The sequence below is a fragment of the Pinus tabuliformis genome, chromosome X, assembly GCF_031772625.1.
Source record: "Pinus tabuliformis cultivar Carrire ecotype Pingquan chromosome X, CPIR1, whole genome shotgun sequence".
In the NCBI taxonomy this organism is placed as follows: domain Eukaryota; kingdom Viridiplantae; phylum Streptophyta; class Pinopsida; order Pinales; family Pinaceae; genus Pinus; species Pinus tabuliformis.
In genome coordinates, this window is record NC_142308.1 from 304,380,656 (window position 1) to 304,395,353 (window position 14,698).

The 14,698-nt window shown below is 35.2% G+C and overlaps 1 pseudogene; it reads right to left on the reverse strand.

Moving 5' to 3' along the window:
• Positions 1–2,504: 2,504 nt before the first annotated feature.
• Positions 2,505–4,145, reverse strand: LOC149139633 (dynamin-related protein 5A-like; annotated as a pseudogene).
• Between the last annotated feature and the right edge of the window lie 10,553 nt (positions 4,146–14,698).

The following is a 14,698-nucleotide window of genomic DNA, read 5'->3' on the forward strand; positions in this document are numbered from 1 at the left end:
ACCCAATAGAAGTGTTCATGTTGAGAAGTGGGGACTATATTTTGCAATGTGATTAAACGAACAAGATTAACTAAGTGGAAAGAAAATATATAGAAGATTTACCATGGACACATACAAAAAAATAGACAGTAACCAATAAATCTATTAGTTAATTATTGTTTGTGATTTTTAGTGTATTAAATTTTGCAAATTACAGTTGAGGGCCACCCAATAGAAGTGTTCATGTTTAGAAGTGCTGGGAAGTTAGGAGCTAGTGCAAGAGAGATTGAATAAATAAATTATACAACAAATAAATATCAAGTGAGCATGTGTGTGTGAGGAGAGTACAGGTAAGAAACAAAATTATACTGTAACTATCTAGCTATACTCTTAACGATATATAAGAATAAGCACCAACATCTTGTTATGTGAAAAAAATGTTGAAATTTATCTTGTGCTTTAAAAATGATGAAATTATTTAAATGGAAAGTTTATATGAAAATGGCTAAATATGATCTTCATATATTGAACTAGAATAATAAGGTAATTTTGTGCATGGATATCTTATCTCCGAAAATGAGGTGGTAATTTGTGTACATATTTTTATTTTTAGTCCAACTAATTAATTTTCCTCCATGTTTAGGTTATATTTATCACCAAATTGGAAGTTTAGCACAACTTCTCAACAAGCAGAACTACTTCATTCACATAGAATATATGTGCATTAAGAAATTCCTAGTAAATACTAGAGAGGCTTTATGTTGTGAGTTTCCAAATTCAAACAACACAAGTTGAATGCTCATTGAAGCATGGGAAATATATAACAAGAATCATGCATATATGTTTGTGGGGAAAGAAACTTTTTTGATATTTGGAATAGACTCAAACAAATAACGAGAGATTGAAATACATAATATAATATGAACAAAACAAGATTGAAGAAACAAGTAACAGATGGAAGATATAAAGAGATAAAATCTATGTTAATCTTCAAGGTTGACCAATCAAAGCCTTAAGGTACCCTCTAAAGCCACATTGTCTCTAAGACTCATAGAAAGATTTCTTAATGAGCCAATAACACATACACTTTAACACAAGCACATAAAGAAGAGAATTGTAAATGTGTAGAATGTATCAACTACACTCCAAAGCCTATCAAGAACATTAGGAAGATGGACTCATGATAACTTTCATGCTTTTCTCTGAAACCTAAACATAACAAATGACATGGTCTAGCAGTAGAAAAGTCTCATAATAATATGTTTGTCTCATACTAAGATGTATGTGATGACATCTTGTTGTCTCATAATAAGATGTCTATCTCATACTAAGACCTTTGTGCTGACCTCTTGTGAACATGTGAGATGCTTAATTTATTTTGTATAAGATGGTTAAAATCCCACCATGGTGATTAATTATCTCTATAAATTTTTATTCTATAGGTTAACTAACGTTAAGCAAGGTAAAACATCAGGTATTCATTTAAATAGATTGCAATGTACTAAGGTGTCTTCACATGAATGCCATGCACAACAACATCTCCGGATGGATTTTGTTAAAGGCTTCATGATTTTGAATCAAAACCATGATGAATTTGCATCATAAATTATGTATGAGATGGTATAAAGTCACTGTAAAAGAGGCACATCACTACTAACATGCTCTTTCATAGAAATATAGATACAAGCTCTATTCGCAACTACTATGGTAAGATACAGTATTAGGACTAGAGAAAATAAAGTTTTAGGAGATCAAATTTCAGCTCATGATCTCCTCCTCAAGGCTCACAAGATTATGATACTTGCATACAAATGAAAGAAGAATGATTAAAAATTACATTTCTCTTAAATATCAACATAATTTAACATTGATAGGTGAGGGAAAATCAATCAAAATCCTGTGAGATCTCGAGTTTTTCTCTTAGAGATACAAGGTTGCCTATGATAGATTTGACTTCACTCGTGGAAGAGGCATATGACTCTAGTATTTTCTACCTCTGGCAGATTGGCAATCATTGTTGCAAAGATCATATTGTCTATATTTAAATTATGTAAAATATGTTTCATGGCAAAGCATACATGATACATGTATCTGAGAGATTAAAATTTGATAATATACTAAGACCACATGAACATACAACACACTGATAGGTTGGTAGGAAAAATAGCACATTATAAATTTCATAAAAGAAGATATCAATTCCATGAAAAGAAACATGAGATATTATGTTCTACATTTAGTGAACCATTGAAATCAAACTACATAGAACATGTATTATCTTGAACAAAGGTTGTTTTACTTCAGCGTCCAGAACTTCTGAAATGTAACTGCATGTCTGTGTTGGGTCTAACTCACTCTAGAACCTTACATGACTTTTATACCCTGTATAGAATTCGAGTTAGCATTCCAAATGTTAAGATCATTACAAAAAACTAGTGTTAGTGATTCTGGGAAAATTCCACCTATTGTTTATTTGAACAGTGTGTCTTCCCTTTCTCAATCCCAAGTTCCAAGAACCTTCTAACTCAAAGTGCACGAGAAAGATTCCTAAATTCATTCAAGAAAGATTATAAAGTCTTTAGATGCTTTTGCATGACTTGGCATTCATTCCTAACAAGGTCCACAGCATCAGGTGTAACAAACATATCCATAAATGTTTCATTAGTCATATTAAATAGCTTCACTCACAGTTCCACTATTAGGTTGTCTCAACAAGGAGTCAAGAACCTGGTGTTCAGAGCGGATGGCACACATGTTCTATGGGGGCTTCACGAATACTCCAAAAATGTTGGGTAGCTAAAGAACAAACTTCAGTGTATGTTGATGATGAGTTGTTGTTCCAAAATAACACATTCAAGTTGGAATATTTAGGCTCCCTATTTTGACCTACATGAGAATTAGATCCAATGGAATTTTCCTCTTCCACCCTCCTAGTTGAGCTCCAATATGCCCACTAGAAATTCCATATTCATTTTTCTTTTATACACCAATCTCACTACTTGGTTGATTTGGTGAAGGTGTCTAAGTGACAATCATTTAACTTTCTCTAAGTGGATCTCTTAAATCAGACCCTTTGTTTGTTGTTTCTTGCAGGTGCCCTGGTGGAGCAACATTCTCATGTCCCTCATCCAATCCCTCTTCTTGGGGACATCCTAGATCTTCAGAAAGGTCCATAAACATTGGAGGAGATGATTGAACCTATATCTTGTTGTTGATGCTCCAAAGCCAAAAAATTCATTTCCCATGTTGTATTCTGGTCTATAAACCTGATAATGACTTGCCACTGAGTCGAAATGATGCCTTACAAGATCATTTCATTTATTTGTCAAATTTTGAATGAAATGGTCATAGGCCCGCCTCAAAGAAGCATGAAAATAAATATAGCCTCCAACCCCAGCAACAGTGCTTCTCTCACAATCATAAGAGTCTTAAATTCTTGTGCACTCAATTGCAAGTTAAAATTAAAAAACAACAACAATGGTATGCCTCAAAGTAGGATCAGCTGCATGAATTGTGTCCAACGAAAGTGAAGAGCATCACTCCACACTACTCTGTTGAAGGAATGGAAGAAAACAGTGGGTGGGTCCTGTCAATGCCTTTATGATAGATAAAATATCATCTGGTGTACTTTTTGGTTCACCCTTCTTCCAGGGGTCAATAATTATCAAATTTGGGGAGTAGGTATACTCTTGCCGCATCACAATAGGCTTCACAAAGACTGCATCTCAGATTTTCTACAGAATTTTCCTCAAGTTCTCGTATGTTCTTCTTCTGATGGAATCAACAAAAGCATAAGGTAATGCAATTGGAGCTTCATAGTAATCAAAATCATCATCATGAAACTGGTAGTGGGGTTCTACAACAGAAGGGTCGTGCACCATTTGTAGCATCAACAACCTTCACGTTCCCATTTCAACTTCTCTAAAATTGAATTTGAAGCCCAGTAGAACTTTTAGCAGAGAAATTTTTCCATCAAACTGGCCACTGAGATAAACAATCTCGGAATTGGGGGAATTCTCACCAAATTCCACAATGCTAGCTTGCAGTTGATTCTAAGCTTCAAATCGAGATCAAACATCCCGTGATGCATAGAAGTTGTCAACATATATACTCTGTGGAGATTGCGAGTTATATTCTTGCCTCCAACTTTGGTTGGGTGTCGTCATGGATGTCGTTGTCCCGGGCGTGTTGCGCTAATGAATTGAATATCTCAGCTTAACTAAAAAAATGTGAGGGGATCAAATCTTTTTCGCTAAGAGATCTTCAACTAGAAACTCCTATAGCTCCAAGGATTGTTCCACATGTTGTAAATCGATTGGAGCAAGGATGACGAAAATAAGACTCGCTGATTGGTTGGGGTCAATAGTGTTTGGCGACCACAACCCCATAGTGAAAACTCCTTTCAGTGTAATTAAGTATATTTCCTTTGACTGATGCTTTACATGTGTGTTTGGGCACTAGTAAAAGCAAACAATGGTTGTTTTGAAGTATCATCACTCTAAGGCCCAATAAAGAAAAACGAACAAAATTTGGTTGTACGTGACCATGTCTGCCTCAAATGGTGTTTTTCATACATAAATGTGTTCAGAACCATATGTATATGGTGGAAAAGAATATCTACTCTCCACCATATCTACTTTGGAATGGTGCTAATGTTGTCTTTAGGACCAGCAAGGGAAAACTATCATGTTTTTTAAATTATCATGGGAGACAATAAATTATATTTAGTTGAATGATATTTTATACAAAATATTTTAGGATCCAATAAATGAAATAAAAAAGGACTTACATATATTTGTTGGCAATAAAAATCATATGTAGCCTCTAACCCTAGCACAAGATGTAGATTTTTAAGGATTTCATTTAAAAAAGAAAAAATCGACATGTATTTTGGTGTTGTCTTTTAACATTAGGGGAAAAAATATTTTTAAATGTTTATGAAAATGTGTGGATCATGTTGGATGCAAAATAAATTATTTCAATATTATAATAAAATATTATGTTTATTTATAATTAAAAATTAATTATATAGATTCACATTTTGCAATTGTTAATGTTAACTTACGATATATGATTTAGTTACTTGATTTTTCTTTTACTAAATCATAGAACAAAATAATAATTAATTTATAGTTAAATTGCGGGGCAGCAAGAGGGGAGGAGTCATTTATAATTTTAAAATAAAAATTGTTGCCAATTAATTTTATGGGCTAGGTAGGAAAACCAACAATCAAGTGGAAATGTTTGGTCTTTTATTGGGGTCTAACTCTCCTCATGACATGAGAATTTCTAAGCTAATAATGTTAGGAGATTATATGATTATAATACAACATCTAAACAATGGCTCCTATCAAAAAGAGAATCTCCTCAATCACCTCCTCGAAAGAATAAATTGTGCTTTGGATCTCCTATATTCAAAGTCTCTCTTCCATGTGCTCAAAAACTAAAACTCAATGACAGATCGCCGAGCTCATTTATCTTTCCTTCTAGAAGTGGATCAAAGGAAGTCAATGGAATCAAATATTGACATACTATACCATAATCTCCTCAAAGTGCTCTCACCTCCCCAAGAAATCATCCCTATTCCACCCCCTTTGATTCACATTAATATCAATTTAAACTTTGTTACTAAGTTATTTTGGGCCAAGCTCGCATGTAATACCCCTGTTACGATTAAAACAATTATGTTTGTTGGTTTACTATTACTAGTGTTTTGACTATGCATTAAGATGTATGGACTCATTGTGGAAAAACGAATTAAATTAAAAACAAATAAACAAATAAAAACAAATAAACAAAATTATTGTTGTTCTAAGTTGCTAGAAAATCATATTGGCAGACACCATAGTAAATTATGTTTGTCACAATCTAAAAGGAATCAGATTCAGGATAAATTTCCTAAATTAAAATATTCATATTCGGTGGGACATAAAGACTGAGAAAGGCACTGTAAGCAATAATGTAGTTTCTTTTAGGAAAAAGGAAAAGACTAAAAACTAAAAGCCTAGGCTAAGTGGATGCAAATTCTCTAATGGCGGGACGCTGCCAAGGAAAAATCTAAAAAGAAGGTAATATTAAATACACATTACCAAGGATTAGTAGATGTTATTGAAGTCTGGCAAGTCCATCATAGCTTAGGGGGAATCAGAGGTGATTCATGGTTAGGAGGATGGGTGTTGCAAGCCACATATTTTCCAAAATTGAATTCTTGGGTCAAGGTTATTGTACTTATTGTGATTTAAATTGTTGTTAGTATGTATATTGTTTACTTTCAATTTTTTTGATTAAGTTGAATTTAATGTTAAAAGTTATCCATCTTGATAGTTCTAGATGATAGTAGCATTAAATTTGTATATGAGTTATAACGAGTCAGTAGGATATATAGTTATATATTTGGTTAGTATGGATGCACTATATGGTAATTACTGGCTTTAATTTCTTATATTTCTTGGAATTCTATTTGTATTATGAAGAGCTAATTAATGATGGATTAGTGCTAATTTTTTTAGGGAAAACAATAAAGAAAATGCATGGAAGAAATCTCAGAACTCCAACAAGTAGGACATTGTGTATTGATCTCTTATAGTGTAGAAATTTGTTTACAAGCATGTGGCTAGGTTTCTCACATTAAACAAAAAGGGAAATAGATGAAATAACATAGGTGAGTCTTTTGCAAGAAAACCATAGAAGGCCTCTTGCATGTCGCACTTGTGAAAGGTGAGGGTTGGACTATGAAATTGTCCCCGTTGCATGACAAGGCATAAATCTATAGTCTAATAGGGTAGTCCAACAGTGTAACTCTCAAATATGCCTAGCTCTTATCTATTATTTTAAGAGTCGATAAACGACTACAATAGTGATATTTCAAATATAAGAAAGTAAAAATACTTTCACATAGTCTACTTTTATTTAGCAATTGGTAAACAAGAGACAGTCCTGTATTAATTTCCTTTTCAACAATATAAAAATGGGGCATGCATAAGAGAATTAAATGCATCATTGAGAGCACCCATAAACCATTAGAGAAAGAGTATTAAATAAGTTCTTGGACCAGATAAACAAATCCACTATGGCTATAATAACAACCTTAGTACAACCTGATCTTTAAATAAATGCATATCAAGGAGAAACCCACATTTCTTGCAGAAATAGGAGACACAATTAATCTTCTTTGAACCATAAATCAAATGCCTTCACAGAAAAATAAAGGGTCGCGTGAACTGTAGAAACCACGAAAGGAGTTTATCCCTGAGAATTCACAAATGAATCGGTAATACTAATACTTGAGTTAGATGACTCGTATATTACTGGATAAAAGTAATTACACGATATAAGCATACTGTTATCAAGTAGTAGTAAATTTTTAGATCCCATAATTAATGTCGCTATGGGAAACCATTAATTAAATATACATATATCGACACGATAATCATATTGAAAACCAAATATGAGACTCGTAGTTCCTCAGGCATATAAAGACGAGAAGCAATTAACAGTAAAACTAACCAATATAACTTACCCCGATCGGGGTGGGGAAAAGGGAACTGTACAGAGATATGATGGTGGGCAGTGGGCGGCAACACAAGCCACGTCTCAGGGTAATCATATTAAGGGATGCAACGATGGCATGCAGGAAAGGATGAAACTCGAGACAAGGAACCAAGAGAATAATGGAGAAGGCAGGGGAGAAGAACTGCGATGCTTAGTCGGTGGGTTACAGGATAGGTGGCAATAAATCAACAGGAGCTGGTGAAGGTAATACAACTGATAAACCGAGGATTAGAAAGGTGGCGAAGGTTGAAGCTATCTTGCAAAGATACCCTGGTTACCATCTCAGAAGAGGGCTGAAGGCTATGGCAAAGGGAAGAAGGAAGGAAAGCAAAAAAATTGGAGAAGATGGCAAACGAATGGATCAGGGGAAGAATAAGCAGGAAGTTCGGAACGCGAGAAAGAATGTTAAGTAGTAGATAGAGGAGAAAGAAAGCTTGCAGGAGAATAAAAAACATCAGTTGTCCAAGGAAGGAGAGGTTAGGAACAAGAGGATGGAGCAAGAGCTGATGGAAGGAGAAGGTAATCACAGGGAAGGAAAAATGGAGAATGGGAAAGAAGAATGCATGGTGACGGGTACTTTTGAGGTTGGTCAAGGAAGTCGAGGTAACACCAGAGGAAGATCATCCAGAAGAGGTAAGGGCAGAAGGCGCAGGGGTTGTGGGAGAATGTGGCAAGCTGAACGCTATGAAACTGAGACACCACCCCTAAATCAACATAAAAGAGGGCGTCGAACCACGGAGCAAATAGCTCAGGAAGAAGAACGAGCGTACAACGAAGGGACCAACGAGGAGATAAGAAGGATTATTGATGAGCTGGAAAACAAATTTCTGGAGGAGGCCTCAGATCCAGAAATGGAGGAATGGAGCATTCTTATTCTAGACCCTGGGAACACAAGGGGGCGCTTATCGCTGTATAAGCAGGAACTACATGTTTATTTGGTTGTGAAGCATCTAATAGCAAAAGCCATGGAACAGGTTGCCAAGGAGATGACGGAGATAGTTCAAGGATTCCCGAACATGAAAAGTGAAATGGAAAACCTCCAGCTCACGCTTTTGAAGCAGGACAGCAGACTAGAGGAAATCCAAATCATGCTGAAAAAGATAACCATCGTGCAGCGTGAGGAGGAGATCAAACTGAAACTCATGGTATATTGACTTGTGATGCTCTGTTTTCAAATGAATTCTTAGTTAGGCCAAAGAGAATCAGTTTTGTGGGCAAGTCTTTGAACTGTAATAGCTAATAGGAATATAGAAATAGTATGTTGATAGGGTGATGTTTATGCTTTAAACATGTTTCGACATTTGCATAGTTTATAAGTTAACATTCTCAGACTTATGGTGACCAACAGACCCAATTTCCCTTTGGGGCGAGTTGAAGTCACCAGCGACTGTACATATTTTATTTTGGCTGTATATAATAGAAAAGTTCCTGTCGTAGATCACACAAAAAAAAACTAATCGATACAACTTTGACTGTAAAAATGATTTGAATGCTACGACAACATGTACCATGAAATTTTTTTATGATGGAACTCTGGAGCCTTCTCATGAACCAGCGTTGATTCAAACAGATCCAAAACAAACGAGTATTCAACATGAACTTCATTTTTAAGGCGAACCTCGTAGAACAACCAGTATTGAGGACCCAAACTCTAAAAAACTCTTAATATGAGAGGGATATGAAAGGGCAGGAGCAACTTGGATAAACACCAACTGATAATTAGCATGAGGAAGCCAATGTCATGCTCAATTTCTAGCCAATTAGAAAGCTAGTGCCACCTATACCTGCATGTTCAAAAGGGGAAAGAACACCAAATTTAATATAAACCCTTTAACCCTTAGACAAACATTGATAGACAGGTATTGAACAAACATGTGTAGCATATAGAAATGAAAACACAGGAAAAAAAAATCATTACTTGGGGAAATATGTCGAAGAAAGGTCGAGGTCGAACAAATCAAGCCATATAGGATTTAAATTGACTAAAGTATCAGTGTAACGAAACAAATCATGTGATATTATAGGGTTGACCAGGTAAATTGAATCATGATATACTAACCTGAATGCTAAAGGAAATGTTGATCGAGGGCGAAGCGAAATCTTCATGGTTCCTCTGACGAAGCTCGCCCTGGTTCCTACACTGTAAGCATAAGCTGAAGAATAATTTCGACTCTGTGTAGTTTAATTTTACTGATAAAAAAATTACAAAACTCGGAGCTTAAGGTTTCTTGGACTAGAAGTGAACTATTGCAGGGGGTAGCGATCCATCGGTGAGACACCAGTGCACAGAGGTAGGTGTGAAAGGTCTTCTTCTTCACCATTGACCAAATAAGGGCTCTCGTTTAACCAATGATTCTATTGTAAACTTGCGAGGAAGTTCTAGTGCCATTCTCTAATCGATTGACAGTGATATGACATTAACATTTATTTATCCCTAAGGCCCACACTTTATTTTTTGAGGACCTAAGGTTGAGGATCTAGACACATGACTCTATTATTAGTGGTTGTGATATTAGTGGTTGTGATGTTTACGTATGTTCTCCATTGATATTATGATGAAGACAACATTAACGGTTATGTGTGTTCTCTATTGGTATTATGATGATTGTAGCACTAATGGATATGCATGTTCTCTATTGATACTATGATGATTGTAGCATAAATGGTTATGTTTGGTTTGTATTGGATTTATGATGATGATAGCAGTAAAAGATATGTATTTTCTCTATTGATATCATGATGATGATAGCTTTGATGGATAGGTATGTTTTCTATTGATGTTACAATATGGATAGCTTTGATGGATATGTATGTTTCCATTGATGTTATGATGATGATAGCCATGATGAGCATCTCCCCTATGTTACCTACTTGCATTATTTCTGGTTCACAATGAACAATGATGCGAACGACTAGGTGATGTTAATGATGTTATTATTAAAATGACTAAAACTTAGAAACCTTATTACTGATGATTATTGACTATGGCAGGAAACCAACACAGGCACTTGCATATGACGAGTTAACGACACCTGGTTTGATGAAAATTTATAGTATTTTATCTTTGAAATTCTAAGTCAATTTTGAAACCTACTATATATGTTTATATCTATATTCTAATGATATGTTAGTGGTTGCAGGTACGTATTAGTTTCTTGGCGAATGTCTCACATATGGGTGATGGGGTTGTACAATTGGATGGAACTGCATGAGAGGGGTGGCACAATGTCCCTGATCTCACCCACTAGCACTTCCATCGTGACTTGTGCTGGAAAGGTTGAAACACCTTCTCCTTGAATATCATGATGTCATGAGGGAAAATCCCAAAGTTGGGTCACTCATGAGGATTTACCAGGGGGCACACGTCAAGGTGGATTCCTTGATCCCCGACACCATTATTCTCACTATTGCAGGAAAGATAAGAGATGATAGTGGTATTTGTCGTTGCACCTATACTTTCCCCTCGTAGCCACTAAATGCTTGAAGGGTAAGTGGCATGGCACCCTTGGAACTTCAAGGGAATTTCTTGAAGGGCACAACCAACTTGGCACTGTTGGCATCACAAATAAATTGTTAGGCATGACACCCTTGGAACTTCAAGGGAAGTTTTTGAAGGGCACAACCAAACTTGGCGCCCTTTGAATCATTAAAAATAAATAAATTAATAAATATAATCAAAATATGAAAACTAGGTAAATTCACATCAAGGATAAATGATGTTAGAAACCGAGGTAATTAAATCAAGAATAAAACTTGGGTTAAAACGATCATACGAAGAAATAAAATTTTTTACCTTAAAAACTCTACCCTACCCATGTTGGAAAATATTAGGTAGATAATGTAGTCTAATTAGGTAAAAAGGGGAAAGAGGGACATAAATGTAAGGATAAATATTAATCCTAAAATAGTTAAACCTAATCAAGGGAAGAAGATGGTGAATTAAAATAATATTAATAAATTAAATTTCAGAGAAATTTAGAGAACCTCCATGTGGCAACAACCAACATAAGAATATCCATCTAAGAGATAACTTGAGTTAAATTACGGAGTAGGTAGGGGATCAAATCTTGACTTATCAATTGACTTTAGTAATGAGCACAATTTAACAAGTAAAAAGGGGGATCAAGTGATAACTAGGAGAAGAAATAAGAATCTTGTTAAGGTGAAGAAAAATATTATTTGTAAATTAAAATTTAAGTAAATAATTTTGGAAATCCTTGATGAGAAAGTGACACAATGGTGGGTGAGTAAGAAAACTATTGGATTATCAAAAATAATTTATTATGCATGAAAAGCCAAGTGTCACATATGAGGACTCCTATAAAAGAAGGGGTAGGCCATGGGAGAAAGGACTTTTTCTTTATCCTACTGTTAGATGGATGAGATTATGTAAGAGTAGTGACTACAAGCTATAGTGAGTTTGGTGAGGTAGAGAACTTTAGAAAGGAGACTCTTGAGCCAAAGAGTGCTCTCCTCTATCGGCTAATACATTCCTTTATTGTACAATCCCATTGCAGCTCGGGGGTCTGTGGGGAATGAGAATACCGAAGGAGTAGGCTGGGAGGTCAACTTGTGGGTCATTGCATTTAGATTAAGCACGTCGACATTCACACTTAGAGGCGACCAACAACAAAGGAGGGAAAATAGTGGCAAGTCAAGTTTGAATCATATCTCCTCGTGAATGGTACCTATGTTGTTATAATATTGTTTTGTATAAATTCATTATGGTTTTAATTAATAGCATGTAAATTAGATGATATGTTCAATAAAGTGAAATTCATGAAGGTTTTATATAATGATTAATAATTTTTGCATTCCCAATGCTATTTTCTTATGGTTGTATTTTTAGTATTTAAAAAGAAAATGTATAGGGTTAGTCCCTACACTTGGTATTAGAGCTATGTTGAACCCTTAAGACCTATGGGCCCATGCATGACTAGTTTTGCTAAATATCTACTACACGATATTCGTTAGTCTCCTCTATTGATTCCCTGCTTCACTTCCTGTTACTCCTCCAACGATGCTCTCGCTCTCTCTTGCAACACTTGGCTTCATTTTTTTGTAAAGAAGGAAGTCCACCATTACCATTATTATTAAAAAAAAATGATCCCATCTCCATCATAAGAACCATCAAATTTTTTCAAACTTTTCAAGTCCGCGCTGCCTTTCCGATCTACCCCAACTCCCTCTTCTACTCCCTCTGCTTTGATGTAGTTAATAGATGGATTAGAATTCTTACCTTTTCGATTCAAAGGGGTAGGCATGGTTCTATTTTCCCAACCTCTGTCTGTTGTCTAGTTGATCCCACCATGTACCTGCCAGTACCATTTTCCTTGCAACTGTAAGTAGACAGAGTCTCAAAACGAGGAATCCGAGTCACCGTCAATCTTCCCATTTTCTTTAATCGTTTTTCATTTTCCATATAAACAATCACTCACGTCAACATTTCGTTCATTGCAACACATGTTTCTCAAATGAATCCAAACACGTCGTTCAACAAAATGACGGCTCTCGAGTCTGAGCCCCTAGAATTTCTCCATTTTAATTTATAGTTTAATATAAACAATACTCAGTGATGTTGACATTCCAGGCATTACAACAGTTGGTCTATGCCTTCATGATGCTACAAACAAATTGATTCGAAAATTCACAAGGGATGCTAATAAGGGGAGAAAGCATCGTTAATCCACCCTACGTAAAGCCAAGTTAGTGGCCTGTATCGATTTTGCCAATGTGTTGTGTATATGAACCTGATATCAATTAACAAATGTATAAAATTTCTAGATTCACTCTCCAGATTTGTAAACGAAGTTTTTGGAGCTCAACCATTCACATGAAGCATGGTAAGGAGTAGTGACATTGGAACTCGATAGATAGTTGTGTCATCTTTGTGAATATCGAGCCTGAGGAAGCCTCTAGTGTGGGGAATTAGCATAAGCATCAGCTTGAGGAGCGTTGGATTAAATATTTTTTGTATTAAAGATTTGCATTGTAGGACCAACATTGAGCCAGAGGAATGACCAGGGTTTGAAACACAGCCCTCAGGCATCAAAACTAGGTAGTTTTTACAATACCCACATGTTTATATTATTCCCCACATCAAAGATTTTGAAGTCCCATTACTAGATCTCGGATTAGTGGCATTCATATCAATTTTCATTCAAAAGTTGATTGGAATCGTTCAGAAACTATTGGTTGTTGAGTTTGGATCCAAATTTCCACTAGTATGCAATGAAATATGAAGACATTTCAACAGTTCTCGCTGACCCAACTCTTCAATCCTATGCTTCCATCAAACCTAGTAGTGATATTAGATATTCAAGATTAAGGGTTTCTTGAACTGATGTCGAACTCGAAGTGCAAGAATGAGTGGCCTAGAAAATTTCTAAGTAGCATTAGATCTTCTTTTGGATAACCCACATCAATTGACACATATAATCCACTTGCACCATATTTGTTATTTGTTTTTTAAAAAAGAAAGAGTTCCCATATTCATTTTCCTAGAACAAATTTGAATTCAAGTTCCTCGAGGACTATGCAATGTTCTAAGCCATTAAAATGAATAAAATTACAAAATCTTGCAAGATTTGACATCTTTCAATTAAAATTGGCCATAAAAACAAAAGAAAGTGCATCTTCAAAGAAGAAACAAGTATTAGGCTCAAGTTTCCCTGGAGTGACTTCTAATTATAACTCCTAAAGAAATCTTCACAATTTTTCAGACAATAAAGAGAACAAAAATACAAAATCTTGCAAATTGTATAGTAATGCAAGTAAAACTTGTTAGTGTCAGAATTTGCATCCCATCATCAATGATTAGAAATCCTATTTTCATATCATATTAGGGTCCAACTCAGAAATTTTTGTAATTCCATTAGGCCATCATTCAAAAATTTACTCACCAATGGTAGCCCTAGTCCAAAAACATCTCTCCCTTAAATTTCATTACTTGTTGGCACATTGTCATACCTTGCTAAATATACATCAATCACAAGGTCAAAGTCATAATTTCATTGTATTAGTCATGAGCCCATAAATGTTGGTCAATCAAGGTTACCATTAGGTTGTAGTGTTTTCAAGGTCCAATAAAACACCATTTCCATTGCATAATGTCAACAAGTGTCATAGTGATCAAACAACACCTTCCTACATCACTATTAAATCCATC